This window comes from Pseudophryne corroboree, chromosome 5, assembly GCF_028390025.1.
Source record: "Pseudophryne corroboree isolate aPseCor3 chromosome 5, aPseCor3.hap2, whole genome shotgun sequence".
Lineage (NCBI taxonomy): Eukaryota > Metazoa > Chordata > Amphibia > Anura > Myobatrachidae > Pseudophryne > Pseudophryne corroboree.
The window spans coordinates 429,986,750-430,004,336 of NC_086448.1; the positions used below are offsets into that span (position 1 = coordinate 429,986,750).

The 17,587-nt window shown below is 40.7% G+C and overlaps 1 long non-coding RNA gene across 2 annotated transcripts in view; it reads right to left on the reverse strand.

The window, feature by feature from the left end:
- LOC134929100 (uncharacterized) overlaps positions 1-15,221 on the reverse strand; it is a 75,660-nt gene extending 60,439 nt beyond the window's left edge. The window contains exon 1 of one of the 2 annotated variants that reach the window (XR_010178283.1): positions 14,934-15,221. This is a non-coding gene — a long non-coding RNA (uncharacterized LOC134929100). Of the gene's footprint in view, positions 1-13,845; positions 14,052-14,933 lie in introns of those variants that run through there. The other variant, XR_010178284.1, reaches the window with a different exon arrangement.
- Positions 15,222-17,587: the final 2,366 nt, after the last annotated feature.

Genomic DNA, 17,587 nt, shown 5'->3' on the forward strand with positions numbered 1-17,587 from the left:
TTGGTGAGGCAGAAGCACTCAAGACAGAGCATGCCAAAAGGACCTGTTTGGCATGATTAAGCCACAGTGCTTGAGGACATGTCTGTGTATGCAGCTATAGAGCACTCAAAGTGCAAAAAACTGCAAGAGCCATCCACAAAACTAATTGGCATGAAACTCTCTCTGAATCAAGCTGTCTGTGTTTGCGTTAAAGTCCATGATTCATATGCAGAGAAATAGAACCTCCTCAGGCTCATTGGAGGAGGACTAAAGGTGGAGTCAGGAGACAAGCAGCAAGTGATATGGCACAGGCTGACCTCTGACATCTTCCAGATGAAAAGCACCAGCTACAACACACCAACAGGGAAATCGGAAATTATGAGGAAAAAAACCAAGGTACAATGGCCTTGAGACATCTTTGGGTAGGAGACTGAGCCTTCAGGCTTTGGGGACCAGCAGGAATTTGACATTTAAAGCAAACAGGAAGTGGCCGGTGCACAGGATCTCAGCGGTTAGCATACCAATGCCGGGATCCCAGAGGCTCACAATGCCACCAGCCACAATACTGGCTAACAGGGGCTATTCCCACTCATGGGTGTCCACTACACCCATAGAGTGGGAATAGAACCTGTGGCGAGTGCAGTGAGTCACAGAGACCACAGTGTGGCGAGTGCAGTGAGCCTGCAAGGGGCCCGCCCCGCAGACGGCATTCTGGCGGCCGGGATCTCGGCATCGGTATGCTGACGGCCACGTAACCCCAACCCTAGCAAACTATAAACCTCTTTCAGTCTGACATAGCTGATAACTTAATCTCAGTTGCTATTGCAAATGAAGCATTTTGTTTTCCATGGTCTAGTATTGTTTACATATTTGTGAATGTTATTAGTAACTATTCTATGCAGGTCAACTTGCATTTTCGGTTTAGAGGATCTTTAAACCTACTTCTTATTGACAAAAATCATTTGCACATAAATAAAATGCAGAACTGGCTTTTTGAAAAAAAAAAACTCTTTAAAGAATATGTTTGAGAAAGCGTGACATTTGTGATCTTCTTGCATGATAAATACAGTTTGTATAACAGGAATCACATAACAAGCAATCATCCCTCTGTTGCCCTTCATTGGTGAGGTCATCAGTCATTTTAAAAGCACTGCAATTGAACTCTATCTTAAATCTTAGAAAAGTCATCCTATGAACCTTTGATTGTCAATTAATAAGACTACAGCTGTACAAAATCTTGTAGGTGATTTGTAGAGCTAGTTTTGCAAGAAGATAACTAGGAAAATCTTCACTGCAGTAAATATTCTTTAGGTTATTTGTGGATAGACTGAAATATTAATTCATGCACGATGTTATGAAAACTGATCTTCTAATAATGCACTGTTTAATAAATGAAAAATATTCATCATTAATGTAAATTCAAAACATTTGTAAAATTGTTCGACAAAACAATCCAATTTCCAATAATTTAGAGATGAAATTAATCTATTTATAACCTGATCCACTATTTGGTAACAAAATACATGCAACAATGGCCCTCATTCCGAGTTGTTCGCTCGCTAGCTGATTTTAGCAGCTTTGCACACGCTAAGCCGCCGCCTACTGGGAGTGAATCTTAGCTTTGCAGAATTGCGAACGAAAGATTCGCATTATTGCGAATACAAATTTCTTTGCAGTTTCTGAGTAGCTCGGGACTTACTCTGCCACTGCGATCAGTTCAGTCAGTTTCGTTCCTGGTTTGACGTCACAAACACACCCAGCGTTCGCCCAGACACTCCCCCGTTTCTCCAGCCACTCCCGCGTTTTTCCGCACACACCCATAAAACAGCCAGTTTCCGCCCAGAAACACCCACGTCCTGTCAATCACACTCTTATCACCAGAACGATGAAATTTCTTCGTTAAGCCGTGAGTAAAATACCTAACTTTTTGGCAAATTTACTTGGCGCAGACGCACTGTGAACATTGCGCATGCGCAGTTTGCGACAAATCGCTCCGTTGCGAAAACCACTAACGAGCGAACAACTCGGAATGAGGGCCAGTATGTCATTCAATTACATTTAAGGAATATTAACATCACTAAACTTGCAGAAATGCCACCAAGTATAAAGAAATATATTGAAAACAATCAATAATGCAATGGTTCAATAACCGATCTATTTTTCCTCTTCCACCTATAGATAAATTCAGAGAGGGGATACAAGCCAGTAAATGGGAGAGGCCTGGGATTGCCAAGGAGGCATAACCATGCACTCAAATTTTGCAGTGCAAAATGGCATGACCATTAGTGCATGCTACTGTTCACAGAGAACCCAATGAGGCATGTCCATGTCCCTACTTGGCCACAATGAGGCCTATTTGTACTATTGGCAATATGGTGATGTGCTATCATACTGAGACTTGTAGTTGAGCACAGAAAAAAAGAAAATGCAGATATACACTCTCAAGTATGAAGCACTGCTAATCAGATTAATTGTAATAAACTCTGCAATCTAACATAGAGCAAAATTGAGGTGCTTTACACAGTTTTTGGCTAGAAACATGGGCCCGTCAACTATAACCAGAGGACCTCATCTGGTGGTCCCTAACACTAAGGTTCAATTTCAGGGCACGGGTTACACCCCCCCCCCCCCCCCCCCATGTCAGCACAGGCCAACGACCCCACTAGTGAGAGATTAAAGTGTTAGTAAGTGCTAAGGAAGAAGCGGAAGCTATGTGTTAGGAGTGTTACTTTGGTGAGAAGTGATAATTAGAATGTTCACAGGTGTTACACAGGTAAAAAAAAATATTAGGTGCTAAAAAAATGCTAGATTAAGTATTACACTGCTAACATATAGCTTCTGATTCTTACTTGTGTAACACTAACAGCACCTCAGTTTTCCTATTTGTTAGATTGCAGACTTTTTTAGACTTATTCTGATTAGCAGTGTTTAGTAATATAGAGTATGCATCTGACTTTTTCTTTTTTTTCTGTGTGAACTATCGGCAACTCTGTTTATAAAGCTTCTCTTACTCTCTTTAGTCTTTTCCAGCTGGTATGAAATAGATGATTGCAATCAGTGCATAGGGGACATAGTAAGTCTACCAAGTATGCATACGTGTCCAAAATATTTTATCTTTGAAGGTGATCTGCATAATTTCTCTAGAAATGTCCAAAAATGAAATGCTTTTTGTTTAATCGAATCAAAACCTACTTAACTAATCACCTATTAATAATTAAGCCTGATTTAGCATTAGGGGCAAATTTGGAGACCAAACAAGGAGCAATTTACTCCTAGAACAAACTATGCTGCAATGCCAGTGGTGCAAATGCATTTAATTTCTTCCATGCAAGGTAAATACTGTACAGCTTAGTTTTTACATTGAAATTGAGACCTAGGCTAGGACACACCCTTTTTGATGTCTAAACCTCTCTGCACAATTTAAATCTGTCCCAATCTGCAAATTGTTATTTTTTTTCTCTTTTTGTATTAGCACCTATCTCTGAGTCATGCCCTATGTCTCCTGAATTGGCATTTTTGTAGTCTTTCCTACTGGCATAAAAATAATATACGTGGTAGGAAAATCTTATTTATTAAGCCCACAAATAAGGCCAATCCTAAGAAAATTGCTGTTACTGGTGAACTGATTAATTTTTTTAAAATCATGGCTGATGACCAAATAACAGATATCTGTTGCAGTCCCACTCCTTACAATCATAAATGCAGTCCCCATAGGAATTATGAAAATTCCCCTTTTACCAAGCATAAAAAGTTCAGCTTTATGGAGCTTGGCCTTGTTAACTTATACCATCTTTAGGCTTCAATTAATCTGTATGGTAATTACAGAATAAGTACAGTAAAGCATAATAGCTGAGCTAGGCCCAAACCTGAAAGTAAAGAGGTCTCCTAAGCAACTCCTTAACTTTTTAGCCTTTGATGGTATGCATGATGAATTGTAAGATAATTTTGGTAAATTTCCATGAAAAGACCTTTTGATGCTAAAATATGTGCTGGTACAATTTCAAGGAAACTTTATCATAGAAAAAATGTAGATCTTGTTAAATCTGCCCATTGGAGAGGGAATTCCTGCTAGCCTCCTCAAAATCTGTTGACTGAAACATTCATGGCTGCAACTAGGGGAGGGCTAGGGGGCACTTGACCCAGGCACCAGATTTGTGGAGGTGCCAAGACCTCTGCTCGGGTCCCTCCACTTGCCTCTCCCTTGACTCGTAGGTGCTCCCATCCCAGATGTTTCTGGGGGGGCTCTCCTTGGAGTCCAGCCTTCCATCATCTGGGCTCCACATAGTTCAGATAGAGAGCCCCCTGCACTGGCCCACCACTCACCATAGCTGCACGATTGGCTCCGGTTCCCTGCCTGCACAACTGCTCATCTTTAGCCATCGCTCCATGCTGCTTGTTGCTTCCAGCCATGGTTGTAGTGAATGCTGCTCTCATTCTCCTTCCACTGCCCTCCAAACAAATTCTGCTCTCTGGTCCCGTTCCTCCTTGTCTCCTGCAGGACACTTGACCCGCCACCATCTTATCCGGTTATCCGGGTGGCTCCTCTCCTCTACTGCCTGCTGGGATCTCCCACTGGACCTGACCAGCTGTAGTTTCTAGACCCTGGCTCCAAGGTTAGCGATCACCCACACTCCTCACACAACTGTCTGCATCCCAGGGAAGGAAACGCCTTTATCTTTTCTCTGCCTCACCTCTATCCCCCCTCTCTCTCTCTACTTCTCCTGGAGGGAGGCAACAAATTACTGCCTTGCCCCAGGTGATAGTTCTAGTTTTGGCCCTGGGAGCATGGAAGGGCAATTAACATGCAGATGTTCTCTTGAGCTAAGTTGGTGGCTTATTATGAAGAATGTGCCTGAAACATAGTGGCACACAAAGCGCCATATCTGCACAGTGACAAAGGTGTCTGAAGATTAGACCCGTGAGGATATGTAGGCTATTCAGAGACATGCTGTAATTATTTCGATCTCCATGTTTGGCTAAAAGGTTGTAACTGGGAGGCAATGGAGCATTCACATGTAGGATATGTTTGGGTTGGGCATGTTGTGTGTTTGAAAATGGGTCCATACAGATCTTTTACACCAAGCACATAGTTACATAGTTACATAGTTAGTGAGGTTGAAAAGAGGCAGAATGCCCATCGGGTTCAACCTGTATTCTGTGTTAAGCTGTGCATATTATAATGCACATGCTGACGTAACGGTTTAGTATCAATTGACAACTATGGTTCTTATCAATCCCAGATATATAATGTTACTATGTTAAGAGCTATAGCCCTGGATACTTTTTCCAGTTAGAAATTTGTCCAATTCGTTTTTACATTTATTTACAGAGTCCGCGATTATTACCTGTTCCGGTAGGGAGTTCCAAATCTTTATTGCCCTTACAGTGAAAAACCCTTTCCTACGTTGTGCATGGAATTTTCTCTCTTCTAGCCTCAGCGAGTGCCCATGTGTCCTATTCAGAGTACTTTTAATAAACAAATCCCCTGCTAACTCCTTATAGTGACCCTTTACATATTTGAAGATATTAATAATGTCTCCTCTTAGACACCTCTTTTCTAGTATATACATATTTAACCTAGTAAGCCTCTCCATGTACTTTAGAGTTTCTAACCCTTAATCAATTTAGTAGCTCATCATTGAACTCTTTCTAGCTTCCCTATATCTTTTTTATAATATGGTGCCCAAAATTGAACACAATATTGCAGGTGGGGATGCACCAAAGATTTGTACAGCGGCGGGATTGCATCCTTTTCCCTCATCTCAATGCCCTGTTTTATGCACGCAAGCACTTTAGTTGCCTTCTTTGCTGCATTTTTACATTGCTCACTGTTGTTAAGCCTACTATCTATGAGCACCCCTGAATCTTTTTCCACCACAGTTACCCCTATATTTTCCCCATTTAGAGTGTAGGATGCAAAATGTATTTTTTAACCCAAAATGCATAACTTTGCATTTCTCTATATTGAACTTCATTCTCCATTTAGATGCCCAGGTTTCAAGTTTAAATAAGTCATTTTGTAGAGAATCCACATCACTTTCTGGATTATTTACCTTACACAGTTTAGTATCATCTACAAAGATTGACACTGTGCTTTCCAGGCCTATTCCTAGATCATTGATAAATATATTGAACAGTAGCGGGCCAAGTACGGACCCTTGCGGTATTCCGCTGACTGCTGGTGCCCAGCTAGAGAACATCCCATTGGCCACTACACATTGTACTCTGTTATCCAGCCAATTACTTATCCATGTACAAATAATATATCCTAGGCCAAACTTCCCTTTATTTGATAATCAGTCTCAAGTGAGACACTATATCGAAGGCTTTTGCAAAATCTAAATAGACCACATCCACTGCTTTTCCCTGGTCAAGCTTCTTGCTCACTTCCTCATAGAAGCTAATTAAGTTAGTTTGACATGATCTGCCCCTTACAAATCCATGCTGACTTTTGCTAATAATTTTAGTAGTATGCAGATAATTCTCTATGCTATCCATCAAAATTCCTTCCAATATTTTACCCACTATAGAGGTTAAGCTAACTAGTCTATAGTTACCAGGATTATCTTTAGTTCCCTTTTTAAATAAGGGCACTACCTCAGCTATGTGCCAATCCTTTGGTACCATGCCTGTTCTAATAGAACTATAGAATATCAAGTATAAGGGTTTTGCTAGCTGTGACCTAAGCTCCATTATTAATCTTCATTTTGCTTAGTCTCTCCAGTACTACTTACTCACTTAAAAGAGTATCAAGCCAAGAGTCATTATCTTCACTTTCGTTATGCACTACTCTCACCGTCTGATCCTCCCTGGTGAATACTGAGGAAAAGAAGTTGTTCAGTATTTCCGCTTTTATTTTGTCATCGTTTATCAAAGCTCCCAGTTCATTTTTTAATGGGCCTACACTCTCCTTCTTTAACCTTTTATGGTTTATGTACTTATAAAAAATGTTAGGGTTGGTTTTACTCTCTATAGGGATTTGCTTTTCGTTTACAGTTTTAGCTACTCTTATTACTTTTTTGCATCTTTTGTTGTATTCTTTATAATACAGGAATGACCCATCCCCACCATTGGATTTAAATGTTTTGAAAGCACGCCTCTTTTTATCCATTGCTACTTTGACCTCCTTGTTAAGCCACATTGATTTGTGTTTAGTACTCCTGCGTTTACTGCTCATGGGAATGAATTTGTGAATATTGCTATAAAGCAACCCTTTTAAAGCATCCCACATTTCCGTTGTGTCTTTTCTTTGAAACAAAACTTCCCAGTCAATGTCTTTTAGTGCCCGTCTTAGCATATTGAAGTTATCTGTATTAAAGTTAAATATTTTGGTTGATTCCTTATAGGTATGTTTCTTGAAACTGAAGTCGAATGTGATCATGTAGTAATCCTTGTTTCCCAAGGTCTACCCAACACTAATGTTTGATATAATGTCCACATTATTGGTAATCACTAGGTCCAGAATAGTTTTACCTCTAGTTGGGTCCTCTTCTAATTGAGTCAAGTATTGATCCTTTAATGTATTAAGAATCTGCTGCTCCTAGTTTTTACACATGAATCGTTACTCCAATTTATATCATAGGATAGTTAAAATCCCCTAACACTAGAATGTCCCCCATTTCCGCAGCTTTTTCAATTTGCTGTAAGAGTTGTTCTTCCTCATGTATGCTAATATCTGATTCCTTATAGCACGTGCCAATGACTAGTTTCTTTGCATCAGTGCTCCCACTAGTGATCTCAACACATAGCGACTCCACGTTATCCCCAGTCCCCTTGTAAATTACATCTATTAAGTTTGGTTTTAGAGATGGTTTAACAAAGAGACATACCCCTCCTCCCCTTTTGGTAGCCCTATCCCTCCTGAAAAGAGAATATCCCTCCAAATACGCAGCCCAGTCGTGAGAGTCATCCCACCATGTTTCCGTAATACCTATAATATCATAGTGATACTTTAATGCAAGCCATTCCAATTCCCCCATTTTACCTGATAGACTTCTTGCGTTCGCAAGCATACGTTTTAGCTTAGTATTTCCCCTGCCCATTTGTTTTAATGGTATCTATGTATATGAGTGTCTTTCTAGCATTACCCTTACCGACTGTTATTCTCCTCCCTCCCTTTCTACCCCATCATAATTAATACAATTTTCCTAATTACTGTCTCTATTTGACCTAACATAATTTCTATAAAACATATTGTTGAGCCATAATCATCATTAAGTAATAAATTGGGAATATTGTGGGCAATACCTGTGTCAGTATATCCTGTGCCAATACCCATGCAAATAGCCCTTGTCGGCTGACCTTACGCTCCCCCCTACTCCTCCCCCAATTTGATCACTACCCCCATCTTTACTGTTCTCACTGTTTGACCCATAGCTTCTAGCTAAACCCTCCCCCTAGGCTCCTAGTTTAAAAGCTCCTCCAACCCTCTAACCATCCTGCCCCCCAGCACTGCAGCCCCCTCCTCATTCAGGTGTATTCCATCGTGACAAAAAAGATACGCGCCTGACTGAGAAGTCCACCCAGTATTCCAAGAACACAAACCCCTCTTTCCTACACCAGTCTCTAAGCTACACATTTATCCTCCAAAATCTCCCTCTCCTCTCTGGGCTAGTGCGTGGCACTGATAATATTTCAGAGAATATTACCATAGATGTCCTTGCATTAAGTTTCTTGCCTAATTCCCTATAGTCTTTCTTAAGGACATCCCACCTACCACTAACTTTGTCATTGGTGCCAACATGTACCAAGACCGCCAGGTCTTTACCAGCCCCTCCCAACAATCTATCTATCTGGTCCGCGATGTGCCATACCTGAGCACCCAGAAGACAACAGACTGTACGACGATCACAGTCCCGGTACCAGATTGCCCTATCTGTCCTCCTGATAATAGAATCCCCTACCACCAAAATCTGACTAGGTGCCTCACTACTTTTTTTCCCATCTGCACCGGAGGGACCGCTCCTCTGGTTGCTAGAGGGAACAGTCTCCTCTGGTTCTGTCATTTCCTCCCTGTCCTCCCCAAAATCTTCATCCAATCGGGTGAATTTGTTGGGGTTTGACAGATTGGAGATGTCCTGTCTCCCTCTCTCCCTCTTCTTCTTCCTTCTAACTGTGACCCAGCTGTCTACCCGATCCTCCTCATCTACCAGTGTTCCCCCCTGCAACTCCTCCACCGTTCTAAACTTTGCTCAAGATTGTGAATATCCCTCAGTCACATAACGGTCCGCTCTAAATTTGTTACCTGGGCTTCCAGGGCAGCTGTTCACTCACATCTCGCACAGATGTACCCGCACTCGGACTGTTGTTCCAGGTGTGCATACATCATGCACGACACGCACTGAGTGAGATCCCCAATTGCGGCCCCACCCATTTTTAATAAGCGATAACTCCCTGTTACCTTCAGAAAAAGGCAAAAGAGAGGGACAAAATATAGGGATAATATAAAAGAGACAATAAAGGACAATAATAAATAAATAAATAAATAAGGACAAATAAGGGATAAATTAAGTACAAATTAAGTAAGGACAATATATAAAGAACAATAAAGTGCAATAAATAAATAAAGGACAGATAAAGGATTAATTAAGTACAAATTAAATACAATACAATAACCTAATGGACAAAGTAAGACAATCGATTATACAAAAAAAGGAAAGGTTAATACTTATCTGCCCGCTGCTCTTCCGATCAGTGCCCAGATGCTGTGGCTCAGTCAGTGGCTCAGTGTTCGGCTGAGACACTTGCACACACACTCACACTTTGATCAGCACCAGCATTCTCTCTCTCCTTGCTCTTCCCTCTGTACTCACAGACACACACTCTGCTCTCACAGCTCTCACACACACACACTCCTCTTGTGCTCCTGCACCTGGTCTCTGTGCACCATACCACTGAGCTCCCCCCTGCTCCTTCTGTGCCCCCATGGCTCCTGACCCACTCACCCCCCACACCGGCTCACTCACCCCCTGCACTGGCTCATGGCACACGTCCCGCAATAGCCGCACAGCCTCACAGCCGCCGCTACTCCATCACTTACGGTTTCAAGCTTCCTCGACTCTCCATCACAGCAGTGATGTCATTGGAAATGTGGTCTTCTACAAATTTAATTGATACAGATGACTGCTGCTCTCACAAGCAGATTCTTAGGTGTCAAAGGCAAACCAAGGGGCGATCCAGTTGCCCAGAAACCCCCTTTCCCCACAACCTGGCCAGCAGCCACTACATGCCGTATAAAGGACAGAATGGAGCTGCTGAACATGCCAGTGGCAGCAGATTTTAATACCAAGTCTGCTGTTTGTTTGTGTCTATGAACTCAGTGCTCAATCATCACACCAGATAGAGAATATGGTAAGTGGATTTCCATGATCATTGGGCTGGCCACTGGCATATTAATAATGGGTTAAATATAAAAAAGACTGCTATATGTTCTAAGTATGGCACCTGTAAAGAAATTTGATTGGTTAAAAACAATTATATTTACAGCTCCTTTTGGAGAAATATAGCAGCCAGGGGTGAATATAGACTCTCGGTTGTGACTGTCCATTACTTGCCCTACCTGGTAGTGAGTAGCGGAATTCCTCAGCCTTTAGTCTGTCCACAGCTACGGATGTATTGCCGCCTCTCTGCTGCTGTGGGAGGTGGAGAGTAGGATGCTTTCGTGTTCTGTCAGACGCTGACTGTTCATAGCTCCGGATGTTTTACCGCCTCTCTACCGCTGCGTCCAGTGGTGGCAGAGAGCGGGATGATGACGTGATCCGGCAGACGCTTACAGTCTCCGATAGTGGCAGTAGGGATCTCCTGGCTCTCTGTGTAAGTCTCCAACACGTTTCGTGCATATGCTGCACTTTTTCAAGGATCACTAAAATTCCTAATGGGTCCAGTACTTATAAGAAAAAAACTTTATTGTTCAAAAGAACAAAAATGGAAGTTCCGGTCTGGAAATGCCCAAATTTGGTGGGAATCACATGTTAATGTCCACAGTGTGATTGAGAATAGATTTAAAAATTATTTTCAAAAAATTCCAAAGTGCCATGCTAGAATAAAATGAATGTGTAATTGTAAAAATTATTATAATAATGATTATAAAAATGAGTTCAATTCAATGTCTATATTTAGACCTCGTGGTTGAAGAGTTTTAAGTTTGAAAATCCATCTACTTTCAGCCTTTTTAATTTCTGTGACGGTATCTCCACCTCTCCAATTCCTTTTAACTTTCTGTATTACAGTAAATGTTAGTCCAACCGGAGCTTTAGTGTGTCTCCAAGAAGTGATTCGATAAACTATGTGTAGTCAAACCTCTCTTTATGTTATATATATGTTCGGTGATTCTTATTTTAGTTTTCCTTTTCATTTGCCCCATATATTGAGGCCACAAGAACATTCTGCTAAATAGATCACCTCCTCAGTATCACACGCTAAGTTGTCTTTAATTGTGTAAGTTTCCCCAGTGATGTTCGATTTATAATTTGTGATGGCTATGGTTAATTGTTCTTTGTTGTTTTTACATGATTTGCAATTTAGATATTTATAGTATCCCTTTTTTGCTGATGATGATGCTGTAAAATAATCATTTGGTTGCAGAAAACGTGATACTAGCTCTTGCTTAACATTTTTCGCTCGATGATAAATGATTTGTGGTTGTTCTGTGATCAGTGGCTTCAAAACTTCATCTAATTGCAGCACGTGCCAGTGTTTTCTGACCATGTTCTCTATATTTTTTGTAGGGCTATTAAATTGTGTTATGAAAGGAATATTGGGAACTTGTTCTGTTGTTTTTACCTTATATTTAAGCATTTCAGTTCTTTGTAGTTTCTCTTTCTTGTAGCCTTTTTTGATGAAGTTCTCCATAATTTTTGTTATTTTGCAAAATATAGGTATCCTGGTCTGTGTAGTTTCTTTTTATTCTTTGAAATTGTCCTTTTGGGATGTTAGAAATCCAATTCCTATGATGGTTACTTATGGTGGGAAGTATGGTGTTTCCATTTGCCGGTTTGATGTGAGTCCTTGTTTGAATGGTAGGATTTTTAAGTACATTTCTAAGTCAAGGAACACTATCTCTGGTAACCACCACTTTCAGCAAAACAGAGATAGTGTTCCTTGACTTAGAAATTTCCATTAAAAATGATACAGAGGAGGTGATCTATTTAGCAGAATGTTCTTGTAGCCTCCAATATGTGGGACAAACGAAAAGGAAAACAAAAATAAGATTCGCTGAACATATATATAACATAAAGAGAGGTTTGACTACACATAGTTTATCGAATCACTTCTTGGAGACACACAATAAAGCTCCGGTTGGACTAACATATACTGTAATACAGAAAGTTAAAAGGAATTGGAGAGGTGGAGATACCGTCACAGAAATGAAAAAGGCTGAAAGTAGATGGATTATTGAACTTAAAACTCTTCAACCATGAGGTCTAAATATAGACATTGAATTAAACGTATTTTTATAATCATATTTATAATCATTTTTACAATTACACATTAATTTTATTCTAGCATGGCACTTTTTTTAAAATCTATTCTCAATCACACTGTGGACATTAACATGTGATTCCCGCCAAATTTGGCCATTTCCGGACCGGGAATTCCATTTTTATTCTTTTGAACAATAAAGTTTTTTTTCTTATAAATACTGGATCCATTAGGAATTTTAGTGATCCTTGAAAAAGTGCAGCATATGCACGAAATGCATTGGAGACTTATACAGACAGCCAGGAGATCCATACCGCCACTATCGGAGACTGTTAGCACCTGCCGGATCACGTCATCATCCCGCTCTCTCCCCCCTGCTGGATGCAGTGGTAGAGAGGCGGTAAAACATCCGGAGCCATGAACAGTCAACGTCTGCCGGACCACGTCAGCATCCTGCTCTCCACCCCCCACAGCAGCAGAGAGGCGGCAATACATCCGGAGCCACAGATAGCCTAAAGTCTAAGGAATACCGCTACTCACTAACAGGTAGGGCAAGTAAGGGACAGTCACAACCGAGAGACTATATTAACCCCTGGCTGCCATAATTGCTCCAAAAGGAGCTGTAAACAGAATTGATTTTAACCAATCAAATTTCTTTACAGGTGCCATGCTTAGAACATATAGTGCTCCTTTTTATAGTTCACTGTTTTACTTAACCAAATGAGCTGCTTTCAATACATACAGCATGGATAACATGTATTTCTTATTATATTTATAATGGGTTCAGTGTGTGTGGTGCACATAGGCCCCCAGGGTACAGGATTCTTAAGAAAACAAAAAAAGGGTTTGGGTACTGCGCTATAGTGAAAGGATAGGATAATCCTGGACAATGCAGCTGAAGGAGGCGGGGCCACTACCTTGCTCCGCTATAAAGGATACAACATACAAATAATTTTTCCCAGCGCAAAGAACCAGAATATAAAGATATTTTGGAAAATAAATTAAGAAAAAAACACTTGATTTCAAAAGTCTTCCTGTTTTATTTACAGGATATTAATTTGATGATGGTTTCAAAGTCAGGAACAGTAAAAATATAGTGTGACTACCTATTACCGGTAAACAAAGACATAACACACACAAACAAACATAACATATAGGGATGGAGTGAAGAAATTCTTATACCCCACTGTGATGTGGTGGTCTCCAGTACATACAAGTCGCTGTGGGTAATAAAAATAGAAAGGGCGCGCTGGTCTGCGACTTACTCCCTCTATCTTGGTAAAATCAGTTGCAAATGATACCTTCCTCAGAGATTACGTGGGCACACTTAGGGTTATGTGGAATAAACCAACACTATTGACAGTGGGACCTCCACATAAACTACCCGGTGCACCTGCACAGCCGTTGATGTTATAGATTGACAGTCCCTTTACGGTGCAAAAGTACCTTTATAGCCTTTGATATTTTCCAAAAGGCGTCTCCAATAGAGTCACTTCACTTGCTGTGAGGTCCCCAAGGCCGCTGAGAAGAGATCCGGATTCCGCCGGCGGAAATCCCGTGCCCGCTGCTCGTAGCGCTACACAACGTTGCTCGGGATCGATGTTATCTGCACTCGAGTGCAACGACCTCACAGCAAGTGAAGTGACTCTATTGGAGACGCCTTTTGGAAAATATCAAAGGCTATAAAGGTACTTTTGCACCGTAAAGGGACTGTCAATCTATAACATCAACGGCTGTGCAGGTGCACCGAGTAGTTTATGTGGAGGTCCCACTGTCAATAGTGTTGGTTTATTCCACATAACCCTAAGTGTGCCTACGTAATCTCTGAGGAAGGTATCATTTGCAACTGATTTTTACCAAGATAGAGGAAGTAAGTCGCAGACCAGCGCGCCCTTTCTATTTTTATTACCCACAGCGACTTTTATGTACTGGAGACCACCACATCACAGTGGGGTATAAGAATTTCTTCACTCCATCCCTATATGTTATGTTTGTTTGTGTGTGTTATGTCTTTGTTTACCGGTAATAGGTAGTCACACTATATTTTTACTGTTCCTGACTTTGAAACCATCATCAAATTAATATCCTGTAAATAAAACAGCAAGACTTTTGAAATAAAGTGTTTTTTTCTTGATTTATTTTCCAAAATATCTTTATATTCTGGTTCTTTGCGCTGGGAAAAATTCTTTGTATGTTGTACCCCAGGGTACAGGGGGGCCCACACTGCACATACTGCACCCATTTTTTTGAATACTTACCCTCTGCAGTCCCGCATCGGCAGAAATCACCAGGTAAATGGTGCAGTTGACATTTATCCGGTGTAATGCGCATGCAGAGTAAGACATTTTTTGGGAAAATGGCCACCGCACCACATCTAAAGTGAGATCAGGTATGACTTTGAAGTAAAGTTTTTAAACAGCTCTTACAAAGTAATATATGTGCTGTTCTGCACAAGTGGGCAATAAGCCCAGTTTTCCACAGGTATACATCCAGTGGTGCCAAGAGGGGGTGGGTGCTGGATGAGCACTAATTACCTGGACTTACTGGAAGGGTCCACTAGGGGCCTGGGTCCATCTCCCCTCTTAACTGTCAGCCAGCTGGCAGTTGCAGCCTCTGTCCCGTGTGCTGGATTGTGGTGGATGCAGTGAGGATGCTACTACTGAGTGTGAGTGCAGCAGTCTCCTCTGCCTGTAAGGGGGTTAGCGATGGCACTGATTGTGCCCCCCGGTTCTTTCCCTGGCTGAGGGGCTCAGTGATGGGAGAGTGACCAAACCTCTGTGATTAGGCCATGCCCTTGACTTTACCGTGGCCTTTACCAGGCGACATTTCACACAAGAGAGTGTATTAGAGAGTGTGGTATGTATTTCATACTGCAATGCTACCTACTAGCATCCAAGTTACATGATTTTAGGTGCTTTTAGCACTCTTTCAAAAAGAATTCCAGATCCAGAACACTTGATGATAATTTTTCCAAAACCAAAGCCAATACATGATTTTAGGTGCTTTTAGCACTCTTTCTAAAAGAGTTCCAGATCCAGAACACTTGAGGATAATTTTTCCAAAATCAAAGCAAATATATGACAAAATATGACAATGATTTATAACCAAAACACTGGGTTTTGCGCACATCTTTAAGTTTATATAGGTGGCCATGAGGTTGGCAATTCTCTGAGCATGCACAGTACACAAAATGGCATGTGTCCAACTCAGAATCAACAATAAAGCATACTTCTATTTACTCTTTTATTGTAAAATGCATATATTGATTTGCACTTAATAAAAGCTTTCATTTTAACTTTGCAAGTTCTTTTCACATGGTGACACAACGTTATTGGTGACTAATAATGCAGTCTGGGCATGTACTATATTATGAATTAAGTGTGTACTGTATTTTTAGCATTAACTACTACAACTGCGAAGCCACATCTCCTGGCACAAACCAGGTGCATATACTTGATGCCAAGTGAAGAAAGAAGGAGCATATGTTGCCCTGCCTGAGTTGGGAGCATATTGCTTTTATGGTCAGATCTGAAACCTTGCAATTTAAACACAAATGGCGTGCAACTCAGCATGAGTCTGTGAATGTTTTCCAATAGAACACTTATTAGTACTACAAAACTATATCCCACTACTCAGATTAGAATTAAAATGTTAGTTTCAAATATAATTGTAAGATTATTAACGTTTACAAATAAAAAAAATGTAGAAGAATTCAGGAGATTAACATCAAACTCAGGAAACCAAGGTATGCACAGTAGCTCCCATGTAATTACACCTCCCTGATCTGACTACTCTGTAGCTGAACCATGTGTTTTCTTTCAAAAGTTTGAAATGCGGAATGTGCTGTGCCAGATACATGAATTGTACACTTGCTTTAACTGCAGGTTGTCTGGCATTAAAATGTATTCTGATTTGCAGATATGAATAATACAAAGCAAGTCAAATTAAGCATGTGTTTTTAATCAGTTTTAAGCAATGTGAAGTGTTAGGTGATATGTAGCATTGTGAGTTCAAGTTTCAATCTTCATTTCAGAAATTTAGTGTCTTCAAAACATGTAGTTCAGCATATTTGAAAATATGCAGTGCAATATTTGGCTCAAATGTTTCACAGATACTATGTATCTTATAGGGTTTTCCACACACACAGTCACTAGCTAGAAAATGGTAACATAATAGGGGGAATTCAACTGAGGACAGGAAAGTAAAAAACTTTGCGGCACTGGGTTTTTCCAGCAGCTTCAGGGTTTTGCTATTCAAATGCGGTATTGAAAATGGGAAATGATGATTTCTGTAGAAATGACGTGTCTTTTTCTCACATCTCCAGAGAAAGTCTGATTTTTCATAAAATCGTTAATTTTAGGAAAATCATGGGACTTGCTCTGGGACCCCAACGACTAAGCAATTGGAAGTTTCAAACTAGCTTAATTAGTCTGTAACTACTCACCTTCCGAAGCATTGTCATGAGCCGTATCGTCTGCAGCAGTGGTGATTATAGTAATGCCTGTGAGCAGTGCCAGATTAAGTCTTTTGGGAGACCGGGGCACTTAAAATTGGGGGGGTAGGGCTTCCCCTCACGTTACCGCCGCACCCCTGGCTGTGTCCACTGTACCACCTCCCCATTTGCAGGAGATTATATATATATATATAAACAGTTCCATGTGTCTGGCACTCGCAAATGATGACAGGGTTGGTAGACCCAATAGATGCAAAGAAATGACACGTTGCACTCAGCAGACTTGTTACCAGTTTACAAAAATGATTTGGGGCTTGCGTTCATTGCTAGGCACAATATTATGCCTGACAATGGGTGCAAGTCTGAAACATAGGAATATAGGATGTTTTTGAAACTATTAACAAGCCAATAGACTGCAACCTGTCATCTCTATGTATGTATGTATGTATGTATGTATATATATATATGTATATATATATATATATATATATAGTGTATGTGTGTGTCTCTCTCTTTTTCCCCCTCCCAGCAACTCATCACATCCACCCCTTATTTATTTAATGACCCCCATTTATTGTATATGATCCCACCTCTTCAATATTTAATGATCACACCTTATCCCCATCTTGTAAATACTAGTTAACTGCGCTCAATTCCACTTTAGAAAATATATTTAACGGCCCGCCCCACCTTCCCCCAACCACCAAACACACACACACACATAAATTTTTATAC